The sequence below is a fragment of the Nannospalax galili genome, unplaced genomic scaffold, assembly GCF_000622305.1.
Source record: "Nannospalax galili isolate Female #2095 unplaced genomic scaffold, S.galili_v1.0 scaffold406, whole genome shotgun sequence".
Taxonomy (NCBI): Eukaryota; Metazoa; Chordata; class Mammalia; order Rodentia; family Spalacidae; genus Nannospalax; species Nannospalax galili.
In genome coordinates this window covers 7,308,945-7,326,071 of record NW_008357033.1, presented here as the reverse complement: position 1 = coordinate 7,326,071, position 17,127 = coordinate 7,308,945, and positions in this window count along the sequence as shown.

The following is a 17,127-nucleotide window of genomic DNA, read 5'->3' as shown; positions in this document are numbered from 1 at the left end:
GTTTGAAAGGAGCCTGCTTTTCAGAGCCTCCAGCTTTCCACAGTCAGTCTCAGCTAGTTCAGCCAGCAGCTGGTCCTAACCCTTCCTCCTTGGATTGACTTTCCAATAGCTGCTATTCCCCTGAAGTCTGGGCTACCACAAAGCTGCCCTTGACCTCACCTGCCAGGGCCCTTGCCCCTCCACCCACTGGTGTACAGCAAATCGGCCACTGCCTACCCCCACAGGGCTGCCTTTTCTCATGGGATCCCTCCTGTATGCACAGCCCAGTTTGTGCAACTGAACATTTAGTGGCCATGCCTGTAATCCCAGCATGTGGGAGGTAGAGACAGCAGGATCAGATGTTCAAGATCATCTTTGGCTACCTTGTGAATTCAAGGCCAGCCTGGGATTCATGGGATCCTGTCTCAACAAAACACAAACAAAAAAGGTATTTATGGTCACTGGCCTGTTGCCACCTGCCCTCTTCCCTTTGGAATGGAGAAACTAGCATCCTGGTTCTCCTGTGTCCCTATTGCCCAACACAGAGCCAAGCTTTAGCTACCCAGCTTTGTTCCCAGGTGACCGTCCATGAAAAACCCCACCCCCACCCCAGGATCCAAGTGAGTAAAACTGGAGTGCACAGGACTCATGGTGGCCCTGCCTGATGAGGGCCTGTCACTCCCAGCTAGAGAAGGAGTACTGAGGCTGCAGCCACCACTGCCTGGGAGCTGGGGGCACCCTTACAACAGGGAAGTCCAGGGTCCCAGCCTTGGTTAGCAGCCTGCCTTCATCAGCCGGCTTGGCATGCTGCAAAGGCAGAAGAGCCCCTCACCCCCTGCCCTTCCACCTCCTGAATGCTAGAGTTAAAAGTGTGAGCCACCGCATCCAACTTGTCCAGCCTTCTGAACCTAGTCTGAGAACTGCTCCTGGGTTGGAGTGAAGACTCTTGCAGAAGACTAGAGTTTGATTCCAAGTACCTATGTCGGGTGACTCACAACTGCCTGTAACTACAGCTCCAGGGGATCCAATGCCTTCTTTTGGCCTGTGTGGGTACCTTCCACATGCATATTCACATATAGTTACACACAGACACAGACACACACACAGACAGATACACACACACACATTAAAAAAAAGAATCAGGCTGGGTGTAGTGGCACACGCCTTTAATCCCAGCACTTGAGAGGCAGAGGCAGGTGGATCTCTGTGAGTTCAAGGCCAGCCTGGTCTACATAGTGAGTTCCAGGACAGCTGGGGCTACAGGGAGACCCTGTCTCAAAAAGACACCCCCCAAAAAAGAATCGGCCTATGCTGTGTGAACGGGCAGTTGCTTCCTTTTCCTTCCATTGTGTGGACTCATTTGTCAATCAGCTCATGGCTTGCTCCTGAATAGCAAATGACATTCATGTCCTGGGTTTGGTTGACCTAGATTTCTATACCATTCCCATATGTAGGTATATATAGGATTTCTCAGTTACAAACATCTGCTTGACTTTGTATATGTATGTATGTGTATGTACATCCACATACATACGTGTGCATATATACATACACATGTACACATGTATGCAGGTGTACATACATGTGTGTGCATTTGTGTGGCAGTTGGAGGACAACCTTGGGTGTCGTTTCTCAGGCACCTTCCACCGTTTGTTTGAGACAGGGCCCCTCATTGGTCTGGAGCTTCTCCAAGCTGGCTAGGTTAGCTGAAGTGAGCTCTCATCTCACCACTGCACATGCTGACCCTCTGGAGAGCTGAACTCAGTGTTTACATTTACAGGGCAAGTGCTTTACCAACTAAGTCATCTCCTAAGTCCATTTGATTTTTAATTTATTTTTTTATTTTATGTTTATGAGTGTTTTGTCTGTGTGTATGTAAGTGTACCCATGTCATGCAATGCCTATAGAGGCTAGAAGAGAGCAGGATTCCCCTGGAACTGGAGTTACAGATGGATGTTAACCACCATGTGGGTGCTAGAAAGCAAACCTGGTTCTTTTACAAGAGTAGCCAGTGCTCTTAACTGCTGAGCCATCTCCCCCCACCCCCCGCCCCATTTGACTTTTTAAAAGAAGAAACTGCTGGGCCTGGTGTGGTGGTGTACTCCTTTAATCCCAGCACTTGGGAGGCAGAGGCAGGCATATCTCTGTGAGTTCAAGGCCAGCCTGGTCTACATAGTGAGTTCTAGGACAGCTGGGGCTACAGGGAGACCCTGTCTTAAAAAGACCAAAAAAACAAAGAAACAAAAAAAAAAAAACAAAAAAACTGCTAACCTGTTTTCCAGAATGGGCCCACCATTTCACTCATCCAGCAATGAACAGAGGTCCCAATGGTCTACAGCATCTGATGTTGTTTTGTTTTGTTTTTGGTAAGTCTCACATAGCCCAGGCTGGCTTGGAACTTATGTATCCAAGGATGACCTTGAATTCTTGCCTTTGCCTCCCAAGTGGGCATGTACTAGTCTTTTATTTCACTCATTTGCCAGAGTAGAGATGTCCCTTCAGAGAGTCCTGACTAATCACTTATCCAGAGAACAACCCCTCTTCAGGGAGCCCACTGGCTTCCTAGGCACTCCTTATCCCTACCTGAGGGGCAGGCTGGAGTCCTCTGTGGAGCCAACCCACTCAAGACCCATGATGCATGAATAAGAATCCCCACCAGCCCCAGGACTGAGCGTTACCAGCCTTCTGAGCTCAGGTCGGCCCAGACTCCAGGTCCCAGAAGTCCCAGTCAGAAATGAGAGACTCCTGCCAGCTTGATTTCCAGCCTTCCTCCCAGATCAGGAGGAAGAATTGCTGGGAGGCAGAGAGCTAGCAAGGTGAACCCTCCACCCCCACGCCAGCTGTATGTAAGGCAGAGGATGCACCCAAGCACCCTGCCAGCAGTTCTCCTGGCCAGACTACCTAGAAGCCCTACTCTGTCTCTGAGGCCCAGGGACCCTGGCTTGGGAAGGATGGAGTGTGGTGCCAGGAGGCACCTGCCTGCTGGCCCTCAGCAAACCTTGACTGTGCACCTGTGGTGTTCCAGGCCTGGTTAGGTAAGGAGCATTGTCTAGTGGGAGAGATGGACCAAAACTCCCAGTGACACTTTGGTCAGGGAGGGCCTCTTTGAAGGGGACATTTGAGCAGAGTCAAGTCAGGCAGCAGGAGGTGGCATCCCTGGGAAAGTGGGAAGAGGAAGGTATGGGGAGCCAGAAGAGCAGGGGCTGGAGGAGGAGCACGTGGGCTGCAAAGGGCAACATCAAAGGGCCCAAGGTAGACATACCAGGGAGATGGGGGTGGGGCTCAGATGTCATGGCTGCCCAGGTGACTCCACAGCAGTAATCTGTTTCTAGATTCTGGAGGTTGGAAGTCCATGGTCAAAAGGCCCCATGATTTCTTCCAAGGCCCTCTCCTGAACACGAAGTTGGCTGCCTTCTCTCTGCCCTAATCTCCTCTGTAATGCCCTATCCACAGATAGTTACACTCCGAGACACAATTTGACTAGTCACAGACTGATTTTCTCCAAAAGAGATGAGGACCTGAGTAGGTATAGAACAAGATGGGCCCTCACTCACCCCACTCCACTACCTCCCATCCCACTAACCCCCACCCCAGGGCTGCAGGAGAAGCTGCTAATGGGAACTGGGCCATTGCTGACGTGGGCAGAGAGTAGGGTCCAAACAGGCTTCCTAAGTAGCCCCTGAGTGGAGACTGGTGGGGGGAAGAGGTACTCTGGTGCTAGGGGTCAGCTCTGAGCCCTGCCTGAGGGTGGTGTCAACTTCCTGGCTAGCATTCCTCATTCACTAAGTGCCTACTGTGTGGATGAAGAAGGCGAGACTGGGCCCAGTGTGCTGACTCGCCTGCTCCTTTGGCCCTTCCTCTTCCTCTCTCATGGGGAGCCTGACCCCCTCTTGGACAAACATCTTGTGGTTATTTCCGCCTCGCCTGCCCGGAGCCCAGCCTGGCCTGAACAAACACTCGGGACCTGTGTTTCCTGCCTGGGCTCTGGGAAAAACCCAGCCTGGGGCTGCTGAGGTCAACCTTGAAGGGAAGTGGAAGGAGGAGGCACCAGGCCCTGCAGGGTGGGCCCTTCCTAGGCCTCCTGTGGCCTCTTGGGCTGCCAGTGCAGTACCCTGGTCTTAGGTGTCTCCTCTGAGCATGAGTCTCTGTAGGGAGACACAAAGCCTGGGTCTGTCACCAAGCAGGGGTGCTGGGAGTGGCTGGGACAAGGCACCTCAGAACAGTCTGTGTGTGACCTTGCCAATCTACTCCCTTCCCACCTGCCTGCTTGCTTCGGCCTTCCTGGTACTGTCCCCATGCTTGGTTCTCAGTCTCCCTGGAGGACAGTGATCTCAGATGGCTAAGGAGGTCCAGTGCTGGTCCAAGTAAACCAGGAGGAAGGTGCAGGTGGGGGTCAGGAATGGCACCACAGAGCCTGGTGCCCTGCCTGATCAGGAGCTGGGGGCAATTTCTGAGAGGCACCTGAGGCCATGGAGCCACAATCTACCTTGGGCTGCACCTTCAGTCCTGGCCCTATCATTCTGGAGTGTCCTGGTCTCCCACCTTCTCTTAGGAGCCAGACTGGAGTGGGAAAGGTGACTGTGCCTCACAATGAGAAATACAGCAGAAGGGCAGACAGGAGTGAGCTCCCTGGCCCAAGTTTCGAGCATGGTGGTTGGACAAGATGACCCTGCCTGACCCTTCCCTCTCTAGAACCCCATGGACATGGCCAGAGCCAGGCAAGCTGGCAGGCCTCTGGAGGGAGCACAAAGTGGCTGGTGAGTGAGGGAGGGGGTACCTGGTGTCCCTGCTACCCTCTACCTCACCCAGGGTGTGTTGGCATCAACATCAGCCTCCTCCTCCTCCTGCTCCTCCTCCTCCTCAGCAAAGCACTTTGCCAGAGAAAACCTACCCAGCTGCAGTTTGAGTTTGTTTTTGTTTTTCAAGCAGGATCTGGGAGTGGAGACAATGGGATTAATGTTATTTTTTTTTTTCCTTGCGAGTAGTTTCTCCTCATCTGGGAGCTTCGGGTCTGGATTCCCACCTCGGTTTCCTTCCGGCCTGCGGAGGAGGCTGGAGAGAACGGACATGGTGGGAAGGAGGCCCAGACGGTGTGGGGACGAGGGGGTCAGGGGACACCGACTACTCTCCCTCCCCTCAGCCTGGCTTGGTGTGTGATGTTTGTTTCTCTGAACTCATCCCAGCCAGCTCCTGCATGCTATGAGATGATCGCCTCCTCCAGGAAACCCTCTTGAGCTGCCCTGTCAAGACTAAGCTGATGTGGGCATCTTCCCACCATCACAAATCTATGCCCTACCTTGCACTGTGGGCTGACTTACTGGACTTGGTCCTCAGTGTGAGACCAGATCCAGCAGAGTGCCTAAAGATGGCCCACAGTGGATACCAGCTGAGCCCAGCATGGAGAGAGGCCTCAGCTGGCCTCCCTGGTCCTCAGTCTCCTCAGGGGTCTGGATACGGTGAGGTGACTGGGAACAATGCAGGCAGGAGAGTGAGGCTTGTAGGGGACCTGAGGGCTGAAGTGGGACTGGAAGAAGGGTATGGATGGGGCCATTCTGGTTGTGTGAACTTGGGAAGTAAGTTTGCCTCTCTGAGCCTCAGTTTACTTCTATGCAAAATGGGGCCAGCAATACCACCTGACATGAGATGAATGGTCCACTGGAAGACCCAGGAAGCCCTGGCTCAGCAGGGCCTGGGCAGAGTGGAGCTGAGGGGGCTGGATTTCTTGTTGAGCCTTCAAGACATGGAAGTGGAACGGATCCCCCTTTCTGCCATTCACATCCCATCATTCACTTACTGATGCCGGGAATAGTGGCCACATCCTCCTGTTTTCTCCCAGTATCCCCACCCCCCAGGCAGCCAAGTCACGCAGATGGCAGTGAACTGTGGCAGGGGGCTTAAGCCTGCTGTCAATCCCACTGTGGCTACAGCCTTCAGTACTCCTTCCGTTGGGTGGTCCCAGCCTGGGCAGGCAGGAGTGTCCTAGAAGGGCTATATCCTGGGCTTCTGTCCCATATCCAAAGTCCACTGGTGACCTTAAGATCCCTTAAGGAGAAAGGGACTGGAGTAAGGGGGGCAGCAAGAGTCACATCCTGGATGGTGATCTTGCATTCAGATGGTGACTGGAAGATACTGGGCATCCCATTACTGTGTCCCCCATTCCCCACCCACTCTGAGCACGCACATAACACTAGGACTGATATCCATCAAATACCAGCCTCCTGCCACTAGTGCCTGGCTCTGCCCTAAGTCATATCTCCCAACATCCAGGGGAAACTAAGGCCCAGAACCTGTGATGTGGTGAGGGTCTGGGGACATCCCAGTCAGGTGGCTGCTCTGGGGTGCCCTCTCCATCCCTGTCACAGCGCCCAGTGTGTCTCTGGGTCCTAGGCAGGACCATAAGAACCAGGATGAGCTGGGACAGTCTGAACCTCTCAAAATTTCTTGTACCCCAGCAGGCTGTGCCTCTGAGCCCTGTAAGAACCCACATTCCCAACCCACAGCTTGTCGCCAAAACTTATTTTTCAATTTAATTGTTTTGAGACAGTGTCTTATAAACTTAGGCTGGCCTTGAACTTGTTATGTCTTCCAAGGATGACCTTGGATTTCTGATTTTCTTACCTTCACCTCCTAGGGGCTAGGATGACAGGTGTGCAACACTATGTCTGGTTTATACAATGTTGGGGGATCAAACCCAGGGCCTCATGCATGTTAGGCACTTTGCCAACTGAGCTAAATCTCTGGTTTGCATGCAAGTTTATTTTTTAATTTTAATTTTTTAATTTTTTATTTATTATTTTTGTCTTTTTGAGACAGGGTCTCCTTGTAGCCCCAGCTGTCCTGGAACTCACTATGTAGACCAGGCTGGCCTCAGACTCACAAAGATCCGCCTGCCTCTGCCTCCCAAGTGCTGCGATTAAAGGCTTGTGCCACTACGCCCAGCCTTTATTTTTTAATTTTTAAATTGCATTTTGATGTGTGTGTGTGTGTGTGTGTTTGTGCATGTGCACACCCACTCCAGTCATAGAGCATATGTGACTGTCAGAGGACGATTTGCAGGACTTCTTTCCTTCCACCACATGGGTCCCGAGAATCTAGTTCATGTCCTCAGGCTTGTGGAAGGCATCATTTACCCTCTGAACCATCTTACCAGCCCTGCAAGTTTTTTTTTGTTTGTTTGTTTGTTTTGGTCTTTTTGAGACACAGTCTCCCTGTAGCCCCAGCTGGCCTGGAACTCACTATGTAGACCAGTTTGGCCTTGAATTCACAGAAATCCACCTGCTTCTGCCTCTTGAGTGCTGGGATTAAAGGCGTGTGCCACCACACCCATCACGTTTATTTTTATTTTTTATTTTATATATTTTATTATTTTTATTTTATGTGTATGCATGTATTGCCTGCATGTAGGTAAGTGCACCTGTGTCATGTAATGCCCGCAGACAGAAGAGGCTGTTGGATCCCCTGGAACTGGAGTTATGGACAATTGTTAGCTGCCATGTAGGTGCTGGGATTCAAACCTGGGTCTTCTGCAAGAACAGCCAGTGTTCTTAACCTCTGAGCCATCTCTCCAGCCCCACAAGTTTATTTTTAACACAAATAATACATATTATTTGAGAGAAACAGAAAATTCAGACACAACTTCAAATCTCCCCATCCAGAGGCCACACCCCAATAGCATCTGGAAGTTGCCCCTGCTGCCCTGCCTCTCCAGGGACTCCATGTCTAGAATGCCCACCTATGGGGACCCGGCCCCTTGTGCACAGCTGCAGTTGCACAGCTGTTCCAGCCAGAGTCCTGGGATTACAGCTTCCTCTGGAGCAGGGGTGTGGACTCAGGGCCAGGGGGAACTGAGACTGGGCGGGTCCAGTGGGGAAGTGGAAATGCCCGGAGTCTTCCCACCACTGACAGGCTGCCTACCTTCTAGAATGAGGACCCCACCCAGCCAGACCTATCCCAGGAACCCCAGGCTGATGCAGAAAGAGGGGGTGCCTTGGGCTCCAGAGACCACTATGAGGGGAACCTTTGCAACTGCAACCTCCTTTTGGTCCCAGCCTGGCCACCCAAGGTTCCTGGAGGACAGGAAAATTAGGCTCAGCAGTTAGGGACTGGCTGTTTCCAGGTAGAGGCTGGACTGGTATGGAAACACTCATGCTCCTGCAGCCCAGGCCTCAGACAGTGGTTAGCCCCATGGCTCAAGTGGCCCCCAAGCAGTTACTTACTGGTCCCCATGACCTTGACAAGGCCTAGTCTCTCTTTGGCACTCTGTAAAATGGGGCTGGCATGACACCCTCTGTGGTAACTGCAGACCCAGCCCAGATGGGAGAGAGAACTGGCTTGGAGGTTGGGACTAGTGGCCACCCTTGCTCTCCCCAGGGACCCCAGGTGTGGGCAGACAATGGACCAGTGGCACATCTGTGCTGACCTCACCAGCTTCCAGGGGCTGCAGGAGGCCTGTTTTCTTGGGGAGAGGGTCTCCTCCTATCCTCTTCCCCCAAGCCTTCTTCCTGCCACCTGGGTGGTGGCCGCCCTTCCGTCCAGGCACATCCATTGCACTTAGGGTGTTGGGGCTGCTCGGCTGTGACTCACTTCCTGCTTCCAGGAGCTGAAAATAGTGCCCCTGGATGGTGGAGATGTACTGGGGGCTCCACGCAGGATGGATGCTTTACACTGTGCTCTGGTCAACACTAGCCTGCCTGCAATATAGCTACTACCCACTTACAGACACAGGGGCATCCTCACAGAACATCAGCCTCCAGGGTCTCTTTTCTCCTTGGACAAATTATCACCTAATGTGCATAACCAAGTGTTTGAGGGTAGCCAGCGGGTGGCAGGACAGCACCCTTATGAGGCTGTCCTGCAGGCTGAGCAGCAGGGAAGGGATGGTACAGCAGATGAGGGCCCAGCAAAGGCAAAGGTCAGGATCAAACACAACTGTAGACAAAGGAACAGGAGCTCAGCTTTACCCCTAAAAGTTTTCCCAGGGTTTAAATTTGGAGGAAAATAATAGATTTGCAGTTTGAAAAGGTCCCTTAGGAAGAGGGATCTGGGGAGAGGAAAGGAGGAGGACATGGCAGAGCAGACGGGGATGGGGAACACTGGGAGATGCAGGACTGAATGAAGGGGGTGACAGAGATGACCTGGAGGTGACATTTGGAAGGAAGTTCCAGGGTGACCTGGCTGCTCCCCAGTTCTGCTTTGGGCAGCTAGGTGGATGCTGAGCTGGGGACCTGGGGGTGGGACCCGACTGTGGGAAGTCTCAGTCTCTGGTCAGTTTACCAGGATTTGAGTTTCTGGCCTGGCCATGTTTGCATATCCCTGGGGAGATACACTCAGGGGACACAGAACATTATTCAAAGGTGAGAAGTGGTCAAGGGACCAGGTGTGGTGGCACATGCCTGTAATCCCAACACCCAGGAGGTTGAGGCAGGAGGATGATTTTGAGTTCCACACCCCGCTCCCGACTCAAAAATAAAACAAAAATTGGTCAAGGAAGACAGAGGGGTGTGTGTGTGTGTGTGTGTGTGTGTGTGTGTGTGTGAGAGAGAGAGAGAGAGAGAGAGAGAGAGAGAGAGAGAGAGAGAGAGGCCAGGCAGTGTGGTGGCCTCCAACCAGCTGCAGCCACCAAGGCCCTGCCTGGCACTGGGGCTTGCTGGTGAGTAAGCATTTTGCTCCGCCCACCCCCTGTAGACTCTGCCTCTCCTCCCCTGGCAGCTCCTCTTCAGGCTCTAGAGGAGGTCCTTCCTCTGCTCAGTGCCTCCCATAGAGGATGAGTGACAGGTGGGGACCCCACAGGAGGGAGGCTGGGGGTGAGGGTCTAGGCTGCCTTCCTGACATCCATCTTTGCTGGAGACCCAGCAGCTGACCAGCAGACATCTGTCTTCTTACTCCCTGTGAGTCTGCTTCGAGTCCCTGGTGGCATGGGGACACAGATATGCCCCTGGGGACTTAGTTCTTCAGAGGCCCTAGGTGACCGTGGAGCCAGTGACAGACACAGTCACCTGGGTGAGGTGCGGGGCGGGGGGCACCCAACCGGTCCAGAGTTCTGAGTGGCACTAGGCAGGGGGCTTGAAGACCCAGAGGAGGTGGTGAGAGGGATCCATGGATGAGGGGACCTACAGGGAACTCAGACTTCTGAGGAGGATGGGGAAGTCTGGGGGGGGAAGTACAAGCGAAAGACAGTGGCTCATCCAGAGACAACCAGCTGTGGTCAGCAGCTGTTCCCTGGTGAGGAGGGATGGTGTCACCCAAAAGTCCCTGAAGCCCTTTTGAGTTTCTCAGCAGAGATGACCTTGAGCCAGGGAAATGGAGGCTGAGTTGCCAATGCTTAAGGGCTGGACTACCCAAAGTCCAAAGCTAGACCACCCAAGGCCAGAGGCTGGACTGTCCAAGGCCTGGCTGAACTCTGCAGCATAATTCAGCCTATTGAGGCCTATATAAAACATGGCTTATCAGAAAGAAATCTCTTACTGCACCAGGGAAAACAAGATCAGGCTGTGGCTCTTCACAGCAAAAGTGCTGATGGCCTCTGAGGCCCCGAGTCCCCTTGGACACCAGACACTGTGTCCCCAGCTGCCTATGGCTCCCAGCCATAGTGCTCAGCCACATTCCCTCCCCCATGGCCTGTTACACATACCTCCTTTCTGTTCCTCCCAGGGCTTCTGGAAAATTCTTTTTCCACCTTCCTAACTTCTCTGTAAATCTTAGCGCAAAGGTTCCTGAGGGAGATGTTTTGAGTTTATTCTTGAGAAACTTCCAGAATCACCCAATATCCCCCACTTCCAGTTTCCCCGCCCCAGCACAGTGACATGAGTTCTGTAATTAAAGGCCATCTCCCTTTAAGGCAGAGCTGAGGATAGGGCCTGTGCCTGTAAGCACTGTGACAGCCCAGGGCCTGGTACAGCGGAGGGTAGGGGTGAGGGAACCGTCTCTGTGCTGGGCTTTGCCTGGGGTTCTGCTTGTGTGTAGAGGTAAACTGGGGCAGGATCCTCAAAACCCTCTGGCAATCAGTCACCTGAGGCCAGGGCCTCCTAGGTTGAATCAAGGCAGGGCAGAGGATCCTGCCATGTCCTGATGGTATGGAGGTAGGTAGTCTGGATTGTCAGGAAGCAGCTAGGCAGGGTCTCTGCATGTTCCAGAGAGGGAGTCCAGCAGTTGACACTCTGTGTAGGGTAGTCATGCCCTGGGGTGGCACCATCCAACTCGGTATTTGTTGGTAGTGACCTGTGTCTCACTGGGGGCATGTCCTAGCCTACACTCTGGTGTCATGCCCTGCTACAAGTTTAGCAGTCTAATGACAGGTGCTGGAAGTGTGTGAAAAACTCCTTAACACTGAGTTAGGGTTCCAGAAATCTCAGAAGGGCCATTTAGATATGGCCTTTAGGGATACCTAAAAGTTCACTGGGACTTTTCAGAGGATATAACACTTAGGCTGTATCTTACAGGATAAAGTTCATCAAGAAAATGAGAGGAAACATCTTTTCTGGAATTGGGGTCTCTTCGTGTATTCCCGTGGGCCACCAAGCCAGAAACTAAGACACTAGCCTGGGCCCAGGTCTCCCTTCTACATCTTGTGTGTTACAGAAGTGTGTGCCTTAAGCTACTGTCCTGGCATGCACAGGGTGTCTGTTTATTCCTGGTTTTGTTGAGGTAGGCCTCATTCTATAGTCTAGGCCAGTCTCCAGCTGACAGCAACCTCCTGCTTCAGCCAAGTGTTGGGGTCACAGGTTGAGAAACCACATCTGGCTTAATTTTTTTTTTCTTGGTGTGTATGAATGTATTGCCTGCATGTATGTAAGTGCACCTGTGTCATACAGTGCCCACAGAGGTCAGAAGAGAGTATCAGATTCCTCTGGAACTGGAGTTACAGTTGTTAGCTGTCATGTGGGTGCTGGGAATTGAACTCAGGTCCTCTGTAAGAGTAGCTGATTTCAGCTCTCCTTAACAAGAGTCCACAGTTCTCAGTCTTAGAACCAAAACAGAACTAGTGATAAGATGAGTATAAAACAGTGTTTTGACTGTCTTGTAGCTGCTGAGTCCTCTCAGTTACTTACAGCAAGTCAGACAAGTATAGTTCAAATGGCCTGAGAGCTGTTTTGCTGAGCTCAGGGACCACAGGCCCTCAGTAGGCAAAGAAAAGAACCAAAGATGAAAATTTGTGTCTTAAAGCCCTGGTGTTCCTAAGCCTTGGAGTTACCGCTGCATTGGATCCCCTGAAACTGGTGATATGGATGGTTGTTAGCTGCCATGTGACTGCTGCAAATCGAACTCAGGTTTTCTGTAAGAACAGTCAGTATTCTTAATCACTGAGCCAGATATCTCTCCAGTTTGTTTTTTTTTTTTTTTTTTTAAAGACAGGGTCTCAATAGCTACACAGCCCATGCTGATCAGGAACTTGTGACTCCTTGTCTCAGCATCCCCAGTGCTGGGCTCACAGGCATGTCCCCTCACACTCAGCTTGTCATTCTCACACACCCAGTTTGTCATCATCATAGTTTCTGTAGGGCGGCCAAGGTAAGGACCCCAGACAGACGCTGAGGTGCAGGAGTGTCTCTTCAGGGCCAGACAGGGGAAGGCAGTTCCAAAGTCAGATTGGTAGCTCTGTCCATTTAGACATGAAATACTGTGTGTCACTGAATATGCTCCCCTGGTCAGAGGCTGGCTGTGCACCCTATAAGGATTAGCTTACTTTGTCCCCACAGCCTGGAGATGGGGGAAATCTTGCACCTATTTCACAGGTGTGCCAACTGAGACCAAGAGAGGTGAGGGACTCCTCTGGGTCACAGATAAAAAGTGTAGACTGAAGCCTCCATGGCCTGTCTAGTCTCCCGCCCCCCCAACCCCTGGGGAAGGAAGACCTACAGGAATCTAGGGGAGACCCACCACCTGGAACAGCCAGATGACCTCAGACTGGTCACCTCCTCTCTGACCCTCAGTCCTCCCTCTGTAAACAGACATGGAATCCTGGTGAAAGTGAAGTTCTTACCAGATTGCTCTGTGAACCAGTCCCCAGAACCCCACCATGGGAGGCCTGCCTCAAACTCCCCTTGGCCAGTCTGTCACCAACCCCTCAGGGTGTACTCACCACTATGTCCCAGGTGTCAGCTCAGCACAGCCTGGAACAGGCACAGTCCCGCCTGGTGGGTGAGCCTCACCTGAGCTTGGGTTAACTCACCCATCCAATGAGGCCATAATGCAGGGCCGTGATTGGCTAGGCCCATCAGGCACATAGCGGGTGTTCCCCCTGCCTCCTTGGCTTCTGCCTTGGGGACACATTTGAGGCGCGCCTGCCTGCCTACCAGCTGCCTGCCTGCCAGCACAACCCAGGCAACTGTCACTTGTTGGTGGCAGCCAGGGAATGTGGGTGGGGACCCCTGGGGCAGCCCTGGACAGAGGCCTCAGTGTGAGCAGCCTGGGTCCTTTCACAGGACCAGACCCATGACTGGCTGTCTGAGAATGCTGCCCATTATCGGACTTACAGAGCACAAAGGGGCAACGAGGGGGCCTGAAGGCCAGGCGCCCGCCATGGGCTCATAGGGGCTCTGGGTCCCCTGACCACAGAGGTCAAGGACGTGTCCAGAGTCAGCAGAGGGCACTCACACACAAAAATGAGAGCCATTTCCTCCTGCCCCACAAGAAAACAAAGACAGAGAAGACCAGGACTCCCCAGGAATCAGGGAGGGACTCTCTGGAATCCAGGGCGGGGCCTGAAAAAATGGACAGGCTCAGCACCTGAGGGGTGCTAGCCACAATTGTAACTTAAGACTGTCAGTGTGAGGGGTCACATCTCCTGGCAGCATCAGCCCTCTTTCTGGAGAGGTACCCCTGGGGGCACAGTAGCAATGGCTGGAGATGCACTGTGGAGCCAAAAGGAGAAGGAAGCAAGCACTGTCCACTTCTGGCTAGGTGCTGTGTGACATCAGGCAGGCATCTGGGCCTCTCTGAGCCTTGGCATCCACACATGGTAACTGACATTCAGGCCCCGGCAGGCCTGGGTTGGCACCTGGCACAGAGGTTGCTTGCTGGTCAGTGGTCCAGGAGGCTCTCCTGAGGGGGCTTAGTGTCCCCACTGTCAGGTGCAATACCAGGAGGGACTGAGAGGGCACAGCCCCCAGAGGTTGCACTGTCCCATCTGCTTCCATAAGACTGGCACTTGTGGTGTGTCAGAAGCTCTTCCTGCAGTGCAGTAAATGTAACCCAGGCCCAGGGCAGAGCCCCTTCCCAGCCCAGCTGGCCTCACTGTTATTGTTTCCAATTGCAGAAGAAAAACATTTCCTCCCGCGCCCTGCTGCCTGCTCCCTCCCCTTCCCTTAGCCTGCCTTGTGTGGCCAGAGGGGACTGGCAGGGGGGTGGTGGGAGGGGGAGCACTGACCCAGGCAGGAGGGTAGGGGAGCACTGACAGAGGGGACATACCCGTACCCAAGTCCCCAGCAGTGAAGGGACGCTTACCCTATACTTTCCAAATCCCAGGCGGCTTCACCACCCGGAAAATGACCCCACTTCACACATGCCAAGAAATCAACTCCATGTCTAGGGCCTTCCACAGGTGTGCACCAGGGCTCATGGAAACTAGCTCCACTTGCTGGAAGCAGACGGGAAATTCTAGAAAGCTCATCATGCTGGTCTTTCTATTAGAAAGGGACAGTGACAAATTAAAGAAGCATTAGCCCCAGACTTGCCCTTGATCTAATCAGGAACCTAAGGAAGGGAAGGATCCAGTCATAGCCACAGCTGCCATTAGTCAGTGGCTGCCTCAGAGTTGGGGTACTGGGTGCCAGCCATCTCCTATTGGATCCCCAAATTTCTCCAGCATCTCAGCAAGAACTTCCCATCTCCCTCTCTTCCGCATCTCTGCCCACTCAAGGGTAGGGATGGCTCCGGCCAGGACCCAACCTGGAAGGAGACAGCTGAGTTCCACTTCTACCAATAATGTTCTTCAGTTCCCCATCTGTGAAACGAGCTCAATGACCCCGTATTGTCATCTGGTTGCAAAGACAGTGTAAAATGGGGAGGGGCAGAGCTGGGCTCAGGGTTTAGCCCTTGGTGATGTCATGGGCTGCTGTGGGACCCTGATGGATCACAGTCCTCCTGTCCCATGCTCCCAGCTCTAGCATGGCTGTGGAGCCATGAATCAAAGCCATGAAGTTTAATTCTCCATCTCACAATCTTCCAGGAGTGTGCTATTATGACAGTACAGGAAATGGAGGCTCAGAGAGAGCAAGTGCCTTGCTGGAAGCCACACTGTACAATTTGCTGAAGGATATTCAGACCTGGAATTTAACCCTGTCCTAAATGCCAGAGCCCAGCTAGAATGCCCACAGTGCCCAGAGCAATCCATGATGCTAGCAGAGTCAGGAGCGTTATCCTCAAGGCTCAGTGGGGGGAGCTGTAGGATGCTGCAAGAAGGCAAGACAGGAAGGAAGCAGGGAGGGGGAGGGGATAGGGTGGGGGAACCCAGAGAAGACTGAGACCAGAGATAGAGACATAGTGGAGAGGAGGGGAAAGAGAGGGGAATGAGAAAGAGACAACAAGAGCAGGAGGAGGGAACAGAGGAGGGCAAGAGATGGGTCAGAGGCTAGAGGAAAGTAAGTCCACAGCCGAGCTGTGCACTCTTACTTTCTGTGCACCCTGCCCAGCTCCCCAGTGGCTCCCACTGATGGTATGACATGGGCCCTCCTCACACAAAGGCAGGTCCAGAGAGTGCTCAGGACAGAAGTCTCCAGTCTCCTGCCAAGGAACACTCTCTCAGCCAGAGTCAAGGCCAGACTCTGCAGGAAAAGGGTAGAAAATGTCAGGCCGGCAGGGTGACGGGAAGGCTGGCGTGGGTCCCAGGAAAATGGGGATGGCCGTAGGCTAAACCCTTTCTGCTGAGTCCATGGGCACAGGAAAACCCCTGCCCACTGTTCCTTCCTAGTTAGATGGGAATAAGACAGAGGAGGCACCCTCCAAGGAAGGGCTGCCAGACACCAAGTGGCAACAGTGGGTCTGACGGAGAAGATCCTGACGGACAGCCAAAAAATGAGGGACCAGGGCTTTCAGACACTGGAGCTGTGCTCTGCCTTCCCCCTTAGCTGTACATCTTGGGTTTCTCTTGGGGGTCTCAGTTTCAATGTCTGTGAGATGGGCCGAGTATTTCTGAGGTCAAAGGCACTCAGCACACTGTGTGGGCACCACCAGACACCAAATGCTGTGGAGGGCCATTACACGGGGCTGTGACCTTGGGAGGGCCTACCTGCTCCTTTGAAAGTCAAAAGTCCAGTGCCAGCACATGTATGGGAGGACTGCAGATCCTTCCAAAGCTCTGGAGTAAGGACAGGGGCTGGGGTGTTGTGGGATGCCAGGCCAGCAGCCCAGAAGGTCTGGCCTCCACACAGGAACCAAGGCCATTGTTTGGGTGTCCTGCCCAGCCTGTCCCATAGTCTATAGGATGGAAGTACTCTCCACACAGTTTCCTGCTTTTCCTGTCGGATTCCCAAGCTGCTTGTAACCTCTTTTATAGGATAGCTTTGGGGCCAGATCATGGGGTTCCAAGGGACTGGTGTTCCCTGGTCTGGCTGGCATTCAGGGTGAAGCTTGGCATGGGAATGGGAAGTGGGGGACATGTGGTAAGGAAAAGTGGGGGACATATGCGGAACGGCTGTGACCAGGGAGACCCAAGGGAAATGGGGGGCTTAGGGGAACCGGGAGAGGAAGAGAGTGCAGAGGGAGAGAGAGCAGCAGGAACAGAAAAAAACGCGGATAAGGGAGAGGGAGTGACGCGGGAGAGGCACGGGGCGGGGTAGAACGAGCTAAGTCGTAGACTCAGAAGAGCGAAACTCGGCGGAGCGGTGGAAGACAAACGGGTGCCCAGACCGAAAAGGAAAGGGACCGGGACTGGCAGAAAGAGAGGCGGGACGACAGACAAGCGTGAGCGGGACCGGACGGTGGCCAGGAGCGCCGGGAGAGCGCGGGGAGCCAGAGGAGAGCGCGGGCAGAGCGCGGGACGGGCCGCACCCGGAGCCCGGGCCCAGAGGGGCGCCCTTGGGGCGGGGCGTCAGGGGCGTGGCGCGGGGCGAAAGGGCGGTGACCAGCGAGGGCTTGGGGGCGTGGCCTCCGCGGAGCCTCTCCGGCCCCGCCCCCGGGTTGTGCCGAGTCGCTGAGCCGGGCCGGGGCGCC